Here is a 12,095-nt window from a genome sequence, read left to right as displayed (position 1 = left end):
AGAGAAATAAGCTTTTTGTGCATATGGAAAATTTCTGGGATTTTTTTTCCACCTCATGAAACATTGGACCAACACTTTACATGTTGTGTTTATATTTTTTTCAGTGTATATGAGGCTCAACTATTAATGCTTCAGGGGAGATCTATGCACAGCAAGTTATTTGTCAATTAGGCTATTCTTAGAATATTTGTAACAATTACATGGCTACTGTTTAATAGAGTGGAATCCCATTTTTCCAATGGTGCAGATTTATTTAGGCTGCAGTTATCCATGACTTTCCATGACTTTCCAAACCCTAATTTGACAACTTGGAATAGCGTGTCATGCGCATTTAGGCTGGCCCGAGTCAAGTACTGACTTCGTGCACAAATCATCCATTGAATTATTCAAATAATTATCGCTGAGGCTTTTTTTATTTTTTATTTTTTACATCACTCACACCTGAAGATATACATTTTTTATTTTCATCCAACGTCTACCATGTTTTTGGATGAGGTGATGACGTCGTCGCTTCTCCTTGCGTGCACTGAGTGCCTAGTGCACATGTATGTTGGTCAGTATAAACCGGATGCAACCCAGATATAGGAAAGCCATGAATAGATTTATGGGAATGTTAGTGAGAACAACGGTCGGACATCTTGAACGGAGCCTCCAGTCTTATTATTCCTCAGTGCTAGGCGTAAATCAGACAATCTGTATTAATAAAACCCCATAATGCAACACCCTTTGAAATGCAGGGGATCATCGACTTGACAAAAATGATCCGCTCAAACGCGCCCATTCTCGCTGTTTGAGTCTGCGTGCAAATTAACTGGAGACTCCCAGCGTCGTTCGGGTTTGGCCGGGATAGGCTGTCATTGTAAATAAAAAGTTGTTCTTAACTGACTTGCCTAGTTAAATAAATGTTAAATTATTTACATTTTTTAAATAACCATCAATTCGTCCCACTAGGACAAAAGAAAAAGACCCTGGCGCGGATATCAATTGAAATTGACTTCAGAAATAAGAAAAAACTCAATGTCTCCCAATAATGAATTGACCCTTCTCAAATGTTTGAACAAGTCTGTATTATTTCAAACAAATACAATTACAGCTCCTGACACTGTGGTTGAGCAATCTTCTTCCCCAGAACTACGGCTCCCAGAATCCAAGCCTCCACTTACCGGCCTAACGTCACATTCCTGCATTCCCCGGCTTGTGTGTCTGGAAGCGTAATCTTTTCTTTGCGAACACATTTCTCTCCCGAGAAATACACCGATGACACGGCGTGTTTAATATCAGGACGTGCTTCAGGATTCCCCCAGCTGTCCGAATCCAAGATTTGGGTGAGGATCTATTGTTTTCTGTCTCATAGATCGTTTTGATAATATGTTTGCCGGTTAAGTGTTAAACTACAGTAGGGTAGATAGCTACGGGTGTGTAGCTAACCAGATCCAATGCGCTGCGCCCTGTGGCTAAATAATGATTGAGTACATTTCAACTGATTGTGGCTTGCGGTAAAACGGTGACTGCCTTGTATAACTATAGTAATTACAGGCAACATTTGGCTTTAAGTTTGAGGGTTAATTCAACTAAATGACATTTGCATTAGTTGATTATCAAAATGTCCTATGCAGACTTCCTAGCCAGACAAACCTGTTGACATTTTATTAGCTAGTTCGTCAGCCTCGGTTGCATCACCTTTGTTAGATGCAGACGGCAGATCCAGCCAGGCAGGCAATGTAGATAGTCAGGCAGCGTAGGGCGTGGAAGCACCGGAGGCCGGACAGATGTTGGCATTTTTCTGCCATTCAACATATTTTCTGTTAGAACACCGAACGATTCGATATCTAACAGTTTGGTATCCGAAATCCGTCTTTGTTGTTGTTATTCGCAGATTTGTGTTCCTCTCAAAAACCATTAACGATAGACCCAGCTGAGACAGTTTGCAGTATAGCTAGATGCTATATTTGACCAGCTAGCCCTGGCCTATACAGTGCCAAAATAGCCAGTCAGGTGAGTGCAGCCCTTGCCTAACACATTAGCTAGCTTGCTATGCTAGCTGAGTTTTTGATCAGAACACATTTACTTGGTCATTTAGCTAGTTAACTACCTAGCCGCAGATAAAAGGGAAACTGGTTTTACAAATCTTTAACCTAGCTAGTAAGTTAGCTAACTACTTACTAATTACATGGCTTGTTGTTACACCATGAAGGCTCTGCTTCATTTAACAGTTACAGAAGGTCCTCCAGGTTTTTCACTAGCCTAGTTTCCTTGGATTCCTAAAGAGATTATGTCCGATCCACACCAATCAAATACAATGTAAATAAATGTCTGCCCTATTGCTGAGTTGAAATTGAGGCAAGCCCATACATGTTCAGTTGGCATGGTTCTGAGGTTGAAGGCGTATTGCAACAAACACGTTTTTCCTGCGATGTATGTATTTATGCTTTTGTTTCAGACAAAGTATGTATATCAATGTGCATGGGTAGGGTATGTGGGGGTTGATACTTTCAATCAGGTTGCCCACCCCACTGACTGATAAACGCTTGTTGCATGCATACACACAATAGGATGCATTTGAAAATATTATTGCTGGCACTAACAAGCTCATGGATCTATAGCACCAAACAGTGGTATTTGAAGACATTAATGTGGAAAACGCCTGCTGCCTGTATGCTGTGTCTGTTGTAAGTGGTAGGTCCGGTTTAATCAGTGTCCTCTGCCTTTTTTCTCTCATTGAGACACAATCATCTAAGAGAGAGAGAGTACAGTAGTTTTTATCTGCATGATGTCGGGACAATCCACCTAGTTTCTGCCATATTGCTTTCATAAATCCAGTCGTCAGATCTGTGAAGGGTAGTGAACGAGAGCAGAGGGGAGGAAACATCTTCCTGGAATGAAACACCAGCCCCATAGAGATCATATCATGTATTATTCTATATGTAATTGGATTCATGTTATTGTATGCACAGCCCGCCTGGGCCTCTTTCATCAGTGTCTGGGCAGTGTTGTGTGTCAACTTAGGCTGTAATGTTTTGTGTCAGGTCAGCCGTGGCAAAAGCCCCAGTCAGTTATCTAACCTAAGTGCTCTCTGTGTTGATATCTGTTGCCTACTAATGCAGTCTTGAGGTCACAACCTATGGCCCTCTGTCACGACAAGACCTGAGATGATGATCTAACTCAGTGGTTCCCACCCTTTTTTGCTTACTGTACCACCAACTGAATTTTGCTCTGCCCAGAGTACCCCTGAAGTACCCCCTCATGTGTATTTTACCAGTGAGCCTATGGTCTCATGGGTCTTCTCAAGTACCCCCTGTGGATAGACCAAGTACCCCTAGATGTGCTAGTACCCCTGCTTGGGAACCACTGACCTAAATGACCTGGCTTTGGTAGTTTGTGTCTCTAGTCAATACTTTTAACCACCTAATGTTGCTTCTGTTATTTTGTCAGTATTTGCCTTGGAATGTATCTTTCAGCAGGTTGTTGTGGTTTAGCTAATAGATGTTGTTCATGGCTTTGTTGGTGACTGGTAATACTTTCACTAATGCCACTGAAAGTCCCCTGCTTATCTATCTTTGTTCATTGGCCACTGTGAACAATAGATAAGATAATAGATAACTGTAGCTAGTCCTGGACAGAGTTTTTTTGTGATCGCATCTTTTTTTGACAGAAAGCTTTGAGGCCTTAGGCTAGCTTTCCTGTCCTGGCTGAAAATGCATGTATTAGTGCCCCCATAGGCCTACTAGATGTATGATGTTGTGCATGCATCATGCACACATTCAGGCTTACTTGTAAGAGAAGACCTTGTGCATCAAGCATGAGGCTTTGATGGTGAGCCAGGCAGTTAGGGCAGCCTAGTGGGCCTATGCCATGCCTGCACGCCCCTGTCCTAGTCCCTGCCCCTACTACCAATGACTCACCAGGGTCAAACCAGGGGTACAATGGTCCCATTGTCATGCCCAAGCCTTTATGTTAAGGTGGGGTCCTCCTCTCTCCACTCGCCCGGTCACCCCCACAAGCCCCTCAGTGCAGCCATGACAGCCTCTTCTCTACCTAGGATCGCAGATTGACATTCAGCCTCTTCTCTACTTAGGATCGCAGATTGACATTCAGCCTCTTCTCTACCTAGGATGGCAGATTGACATTCAGCCTCTTCTCTACCTAGGATGGCAGATTGACATTTAGCCTCTTCTCTACCTAGGATCGCAGATTGACATTCAGCCTCTTCTCTACCTAGGATCGCAGATTGACATTCAGCCTCTTCTCTACCTAGGATCGCAGATTGACATTCAGCCTCTTCTCTACCTAGGATGGCAGATTGACATTCAGCCTCTTCTCTACCTAGGATCGTAGATTGACATTCAGCCTCTTCTCTACCTAGGATCGCAGATTGACATTCAGCTCACACAGAACTGTTTACCCACACTGTAGGGTCATGTCATTTCAGCAGTCCATGACACCCACCATCTCAGATTGTTCTGAAATGATTTCTGTAGTTAGAAACAGATAAGATAAGCATTCCTGCAACATCATTTAGTTGAAAGATAATTTGAAATTAAGCTAATTGATTGAACCCAAGGTGGCCTTTTCAATTGATTTATATAATATTCAATAAGTATAATACCCAGCATACGATTTGTACCAAACCTCTTCTTCACAATGATTTAAGACGTGCGGAATCCAAACAAATGGTCTAAAACCAGCCACGGATCCCTCAGACCCCACACCAAGCCCACCCCTATATAGGTTATCTGTTTGACAAGCAGTAGGAAGCTGTGGCTTGATCTAATGTTTATTTATACTGCATCATTTATTCTCAGTGGATTTGGTGTTATTTTTTTCCTTGTTCAGAGAAATTAGCCATTGAAGTCACTTTGCATTTTCCCTTATTTTAATAGGTGTGAAAGTATCAGGTAATCTCCATATTGTTGTCATAATAACACAGCATGGTGCCTGATTGGTGGCCAGAGGTTAGGCCTACACAGCACATCTGTCGGGCTTGATTTGGGCAAAGGCCTACAAGCCTATTTGTGTCAGGCCTAAACCATTTAGGCCATAATGTCTGTCCATTTGCCTTTCTGTGAGAAATGTGTAGTTATTCTTATCACAAGTTAACAGTGTTTATGTTTGCTCAGTCACTCAGCTGATAGTGTATCTGTGTGTGTTTTGTGTATAACCCTTCTGTCTCTCAGGATGTACGGTGGAAAGGCTAAATAGTGTACATACTGTGCTGCTGTCTCTATGCATCTGTAGTCAGTGTGCCTGGGAGTGAAATCTCCACTGAGTGATGGACTGGCTGGGGCGTATTGTGTTGTGGAATGTGCTGCCAGTGGAGGGCATTCCACTGACATACCTGCACACAGAGCACACCATAAACAGTCCTGTGAGAGTACTTGCATGCCATAGCCTGCTCTGAACTCTGCTGCCTTAACACATTTTGTATCAGCTGGTCTAGGCCTACCGGTATCCTTTCACACAAGGAGTTTAACAAACTCTTAGCTGGAGTGTCTAGCGGCTACTCAGGCTAGTGCTAGGTTATAGGCTGTTACTGATAATGCTCTTCTGTGGAATGGTATCAGCGTTGAAAAAGAAGCCAGCCATGGCAGACGTAGGCCTATCCTTAAGTTGTCCTCATGATTTTGTAACACCCTCTCATTAATGCCCATTCATTCAACAAAGTGATGAAGTTTTGTCCTGGGGTTGACCCTGTACCTCCCTCTGCTCACAGCATGAAGGATGGGAGTTTAGGTCTATTCATTTATCCTAGTAGTGGCCATAACTGTAATGATGCAAGGAACCACATCACAAAATACAATTATCACTGGTATTGACAATGGAAGGCTGCTGATGGTCTCTGATCCCATGTATTATATCTCCTGCCGTTGTGCCCTTGAGCAAGGCACTTTAACACACCACAAAGTAAAATACTGCTCTGTATAAAACATGTGGTCCGTCAACCCTCCGTCGGGAGAGCTACTGGGTCTGCAGGATTTTCATCCAATCCTGCTCAAACACAGCAGTCAGCTGATCAAGGTCCTATTGAGCAGCTGATATTTTTTATTTTCTTTACAATGTTGTGTGTTAGAGCAGGACTGGAGCAAAAGCCTGCACACCCAGTAGCTCTGCTGAGCTCTCCTGGAGGATTTTACAACATTACAATTACAACCAAAGACGGTCTTTTCTAAAATAATTCTGTCGTTTAATGAACCAGGTATCAAATGGCCAAGATCCATTTGTAAAGCTAAAATATTCAGTTTTCAGGGGAAATCTTGACAGCATACGAGTTAATTGTCATTTAGGCTATTCTAAGAATATTATCTAGATTATCATGGCGGTATCCAGATTTTCATCGTCATACCGTCCTCTCATTCTGGAATTTTACGGTATTACTGGCATACCACACAAGGGGGGGCTAAAAACGCAAAAAAAGCAAATTTGGCCTCTATTACCAGAATGCTAACAAAATTAGCACAAACTAATATTGAAATTACATAGACGCTGTTAGCTAAGGAGCGAAAACGGAAAAACTAATTGCAAATCCAGCTCATAAAGTTATACAAGCATAGCTAGTAGCTACCGAATATCATTTTTGGTGTGTAAACATTTATAAGCGAAAGTGAATGAAACATTTGTGCAAATGAACAAAGTAGTGATGTATGATTTTTCTGAAGGAAGAGCAGCATGTGTACACGGAGCAGAGGGGAGAAGAATAGAGAAGGAAGAGCGGCATGTGTTCACGGAGCAGAGGGGAGAAGAATAGAGAAGGAAGAGCGGCATGTGTTCACGGAGCAGAGGGGAGAAGAATAGAGAAGGAAGAGCGGCATGTGTTCACGGAGCAGAGGGGAGAAGAATAGAGAAGGAAGAGCGGCATGTGTTCACGGAGCAGAGGGGAGAAGAATAGAGAAGGAAGAGCGGCATGTGTTCACGGAGCAGAGGGGAGAAGAATAGAGAAGGAAGAGCAGCATGTGTTCACGGAGCAGAGGGGAGAAGAATAGAGAAGGAAGAGCAGCATGTGTTCACGGAGCAGAGGGGAGAAGAATAGAGAAGGAAGAGCGGCATGTGTTCACGGAGCAGAGGGGAGAAGAATAGAGAAGGAAGAGCGGCATGTGTTCACGGAGCAGAGGGGAGAAGAACAGAGAAGGAAGAGCAGCATGTGTACACGGAGCAGAGGGGAGAAGAATAGAGAAGGAAGAGCGGCATGTGTTCACGGAGCAGAGGGGAGAAGAATAGAGAAGGAAGAGCGGCATGTGTTCACGGAGCAGAGGGGAGAAGAACAGAGAAGGAAGAGCGGCATGTGTACACGGAGCAGAGGGGAGAAGAACAGAGAAGGAAGAGCAGCATGTGTACACGGAGCAGAGGGGAGAAGAATAGAGAAGGAAGAGCGGCATGTGTTCACGGAGCAGAGGGGAGAAGAATAGAGAAGGAAGAGCGGCATGTGTTCACGGAGCAGAGGGGAGAAGAATAGAGAAGGAAGAGCAGCATGTGTTCACGGAGCAGAGGGGAGAAGAATAGAGAAGGAAGAGCAGCATGTGTTCACGGAGCAGAGGGGAGAAGAATAGAGAAGAGCAGCATGTGTTCACGGAGCAGAGGGGAGAAGAATAGAGAAGGAAGAGCGGCATGTGTTCACGGAGCAGAGGGGAGAAGAATAGAGAAGGAAGAGCGGCATGTGTTCACGGAGCAGAGGGGAGAAGAATAGAGAAGGAAGAGCAGCATGTGTTCACGGAGCAGAGGGGAGAAGAATAGAGAAGGAAGAGCAGCATGTGTTCACGGAGCAGAGGGGAGAAGAACAGAGAAGGAAGAGCGGCATGTGTTCACGGAGCAGAGGGGAGAAGAATAGAGAAGGAAGAGCGGCATGTGTTCACGGAGCAGAGGGGAGAAGAATAGAGAAGGAAGAGCGGCATGTGTTCACGGAGCAGAGGGGAGAAGAACAGAGAAGGAAGGGGGAGAAGAACGAAGGAGGGGAAAAAACTCTAGTAGGAAGCACATGGACAAAATGGCAGCTTTACAGAACTCATCCAGAACTCTTTGACTACTGGCAGAAAGCCATTATAAGATATGTGATAGCAAACATTTAGTAGTGAATTGCATATGTGTAACTTCCTCACCTCGTGTGCTGCACCACAGAGACTCTCCAATAGATAAAGAACTCTATGGACTCACCAGCTCCCTCTTTCTACCGTTGTGCTATTTACTAACTAACACGTGACTGGCTCAACTTTTCTGGGGGAACTATGGTAAGCTTCATAATGTGACGTGTGAAATGAAGAACACAATCTGCTTTACGTCTTCAAGTATTGCATAAGTTGACTACAACGTTTATTGAAAATACTAAACCCTACTAAATAGTTAACTAGCCAAACTACACAATATGTTTTAAATTGGCAACATGTGAAGTGTTGGTCCCATGTTTCATGAGCTGAAGTAAAAGAACCCAGAAATGTTCCATACGCACAAAAAGCTTATTTCTCCAAAAAAAATGGCACAAATTGAGTGAGCATTTCTCCTTTGCCAATAAATTCCATCCACCTGACAGGTGTGGCATATCAAGAAGCTGATTAAACAGCATGATCATTACATACCTGCACCTTGTTCTGGGGAAACTAAAAGGCCACTGTAAAATGTGCAGTTTTGTCACACAACACAATGCCACAGACGTCTCAACTTTTGAGGGAGCGTCACTTGGCATGCTGACTGCTGGAATGTCCACCAGAGCTGTTGCCAGAGAATTCAACTAACAGATCCACATCTATATTCCCAGTCATGTGAAATCCATAGATTAGGGCCTAATGAAATTATTTCAATTGACTGATTTTCTCAAATGAACTGTAACTCAGTAAAATCTTTTTTAAATCTTAAAAAAAATCTTTTTGTTCAGTATAGCAATGAACTAGCTGTCCCTCTGCAGCAGACACATGGTGAGCAATATGTTTGGAACATCGAAGCGCAATAAAATCACAGTATCCAATCACAATACATATAGAATCGCAATACATATTGTATGAGCACCTAAGTATCGTGATAATATCGTATCGTGAGGTCTCTGGCAATTCCCAGCCCTAGTGTGTGTGTGTGTGTGTGTGTGTGTGTGTGTGGGTGTGTGTGTGTGTGTGTGTGCCACAGTGAGGTCATCCACTGTGGTGAGCAAGCAAACACATTTGATGAATTGCCCGTCATTACTTCATCTATTTTTACTCTGCGATGGCATTTCTCTCTCATTGTCATAGGCTAGTCCTAATTGATTGTATTTTTACAGCCAATGACTGCAGACATTTTTCAAATTGGTCCTAATCGAACAGATAATGAGTAGAATATTGTGTAATGATGTGTTTTAGCTGTAGTCATTGTTGAAGTGTGTATCATGTCATTGATGTGTGTGTGTGTATTGTCTCTGTCATTAGACACCCACTTCCATTAGTGTCAGTCCTAGAATACAGAGAGGTCTAGAGAGGAGAGACCTTGATCTGTGAGCTACGCTAGTCACCAGCGCCTCTGCACTGCAGCCTTCCCACCTCCACACACTTGAATACTCTCTGTAGAGCAGCGGTATTCAAAGTCGGGGTCACGACGGGGAATTGCAGTGGGGTCGCCTCAAAAAATTGTAAAATAAACGTTTTATTTTTACATGTTTTAAGGTTGTGTCTTTTAGATTTGGGGTCGGGTGAAATTTCTGCCCCAAACAATGGGGTCCCCAGAAATTGTGGCTGAAGTCCCCGCTGAACAGGTCTGAAGACCACTGCTGTAGAGTGACTGTGCAGTGTGCTGTATCTACTGTTGTATCTGCTGTTGGCAGAACAGGGCTGTTCTGTGGCTTTGCAATACATGTTTGAGTCTCTGTCTGTATCGTCATGCAGTGTCTCCCATCTCCACTACATCATGTGGCTCCACTTTCCTTTTTTCAACTTATCACCTGACTGTCTTCTCCTGTGTCCAGTTTCTCTGTGCTCGCTGTGCTCCAATCGATCTCGGGACCTCGTGATGATCAAACTGGGCATGCTCCAATTCACATCATCGGTCATCACTTCTCTGGAGACAGTCAGTTAGTCTGCACGCCGCCTGGAACCTAATCTGCAGCAGCCGTGTGTGTGTGTGTGTGTGCGCCCGTGTGTGTGTGTGTGCGCCCGCGTGTGTGTGTGTGTGTGTGTGTGTGTGTGTGTGTGTGTGTGTTCGTACGCGCGTGTGTGTGTGAGAGAACAGGGTGTCTGTGAATAATCTACTTCTAGGGATTGTCTTTATTATTCAGCGCAGCAATGAGCATATGGCAGTAGGCTATAAGTATGAATGTTCCGTTAGCGGGAAAACACAAATATCAAAAGTGATCGCCAATGCAATTATGCATGTAATTCTTTCCATATTTTCAAGAATAGTGGTGGCTGCATCATGTTATGGGTATGCTTGTAATCATTAAAGACTGGGGTGATTTTCAGGATTAAAGAGAAACGCAATGGAGCTCAGAACAGGTAATCCTAGAGGAAAACCTGGCTGTCTGCTTTCCACCAGACACTGGAAGATTAATTCCCTTTTCAGCAGGACAATAACCTAAAACTAAATATTGTACAATCCAGGTGTTCAAAGCTTTGAGACTTAGGTAGAAAAACTCAAAGCTGTAATCGCTGCTAAAGGTGATTCTAACATGTATTGACTCAGGGGTATGAATATTTCTGTAAATGAGATAGTGAGCTACAAAAGTATTGGGACAGTGACACATTTTTTTGGTTGTTTTGGCTATTTACTCCAGCACTGGATTTGAAATGGCACAATGCCTGAGGTTGAAGTGCACATTGTCCATTTTAATTTGAGGGTATTTTCATCCACTTCAAGTGAATCGTTTAGAAATTACACCACTTTTTGAACATGGTCCCCCTCATTTTTGGGGCGCAACAGTATTCGTTAAGTATTTGGTACCATATTCATAGCACACGATGACTACATCAAACTTGTGACTACACCTTTTTTGGATGCATTTGCTGTTTTGGTTGTGTTTCAGATTATTTTGTGCCCAATATGAAATTTATGATAATGTATTGCATCATTTTGAATTCACTTTTATCTTTAATTAAAATAGAATATGGTTCTAAACACCTCTACATTAATGTGAATGCTACCATGATTAAAGATAATTCTGAATGAATTGTGAATTGTGATTAGTGCGAAAGTTAGACACATATCATACTCCCAAGACATGCTAATCAAGATTATTATTACCATTATACTAACTGAGGTGGTTAGCATTTTTTGTGTGGGGGGGGGGGGGCGTTATGAAATTTGTGGGTCACCAGATATTTTGTTACCTCCCAGTTAGTTGGGGTAAACGCTCAGCTTAATCACCCATAGTGCCCCTCAAGTTGGCGCCGACAAAGATGGTCGCCTCGCTTCTAGTCCTTAGAAAACTATGTAGTATTTTTTTTAATGTATTTTTTCTTACATTATTAGCCCAGAAAATCTTAAGTCTTATTACATACAGCCGGGAAGAACTTACTAACATTACCACCAGGAATACAACTTTCTCGAAGCGGATCCTTTGTTGCACCACCCAGGACATTGGATCTAATCCCAGAGGCCAACCCAAAACAACGTCGCCACAGAAGAGGTAGACGAAGCGGTATCCTGGTCAGACTTCTAAGGCGCTTTCACATCACCCACCGTTTCTGAGTATATTTCTCGCCAGTGTCCATTCTCTAGACAACAAGGTCGATGAAATTAGGGCAAGGGTTGCTTTCCAGAGAGACATCAGAGATTGTAACATTCTCTGTTTCACGGAAACATTGCTCTCTCGGGGTATGTTGTCGGAGTCAGTACAGCCATCGGGATTCTTCATGTGTCGCGCTGAAAGAACTAAACATCTCTCTGGGAAGAAGGGCGGGAGTGTATGCTTCATGAATAACGACTCATGGTGTAGTCGTAACAACATACAGGTACTCAAGTCCTTCTGTTCACCTGACCTAGAATTCCTTACAATCAAATGCCTACCATATTATCTCCCAATGGAATTCTCTTTGGTTATTGTCACAGCCGTGTATATCCCCCCTCAAGCCGATACCACGACGGACCTCAAGGCACTTCACTGGACTCTATGCAAACTGGAAACCATATATCCTGATGCTGCATTTATTGTA

General features: G+C 43.2%; 1 protein-coding gene across 13 annotated transcripts in view; it reads left to right on the top strand.

The window, feature by feature from the left end:
* The first annotated feature begins 1,171 nt into the window (after window positions 1–1,171).
* The window catches only part of ctif (CBP80/20-dependent translation initiation factor), a 183,284-nt gene continuing 172,360 nt past the window's right edge, over window positions 1,172–12,095 (top strand). For all 13 annotated transcript variants that reach the window (XR_008752985.1, XR_008752982.1, XR_008752978.1 and 10 more), the window contains exon 1: window positions 1,172–1,325. The gene's annotated coding sequence lies outside the window, so the exon portion shown is untranslated. The remainder of the gene's footprint in view (window positions 1,326–12,095) is intronic.

The sequence above is a fragment of the Salvelinus fontinalis genome, chromosome 2 (genome assembly GCF_029448725.1).
Source record: "Salvelinus fontinalis isolate EN_2023a chromosome 2, ASM2944872v1, whole genome shotgun sequence".
Classification (NCBI taxonomy): Eukaryota; Metazoa; Chordata; class Actinopteri; order Salmoniformes; family Salmonidae; genus Salvelinus; species Salvelinus fontinalis.
Note: the sequence above shows the minus strand (reverse complement) of the source record. Positions and strands in the feature narration are given on the sequence as shown.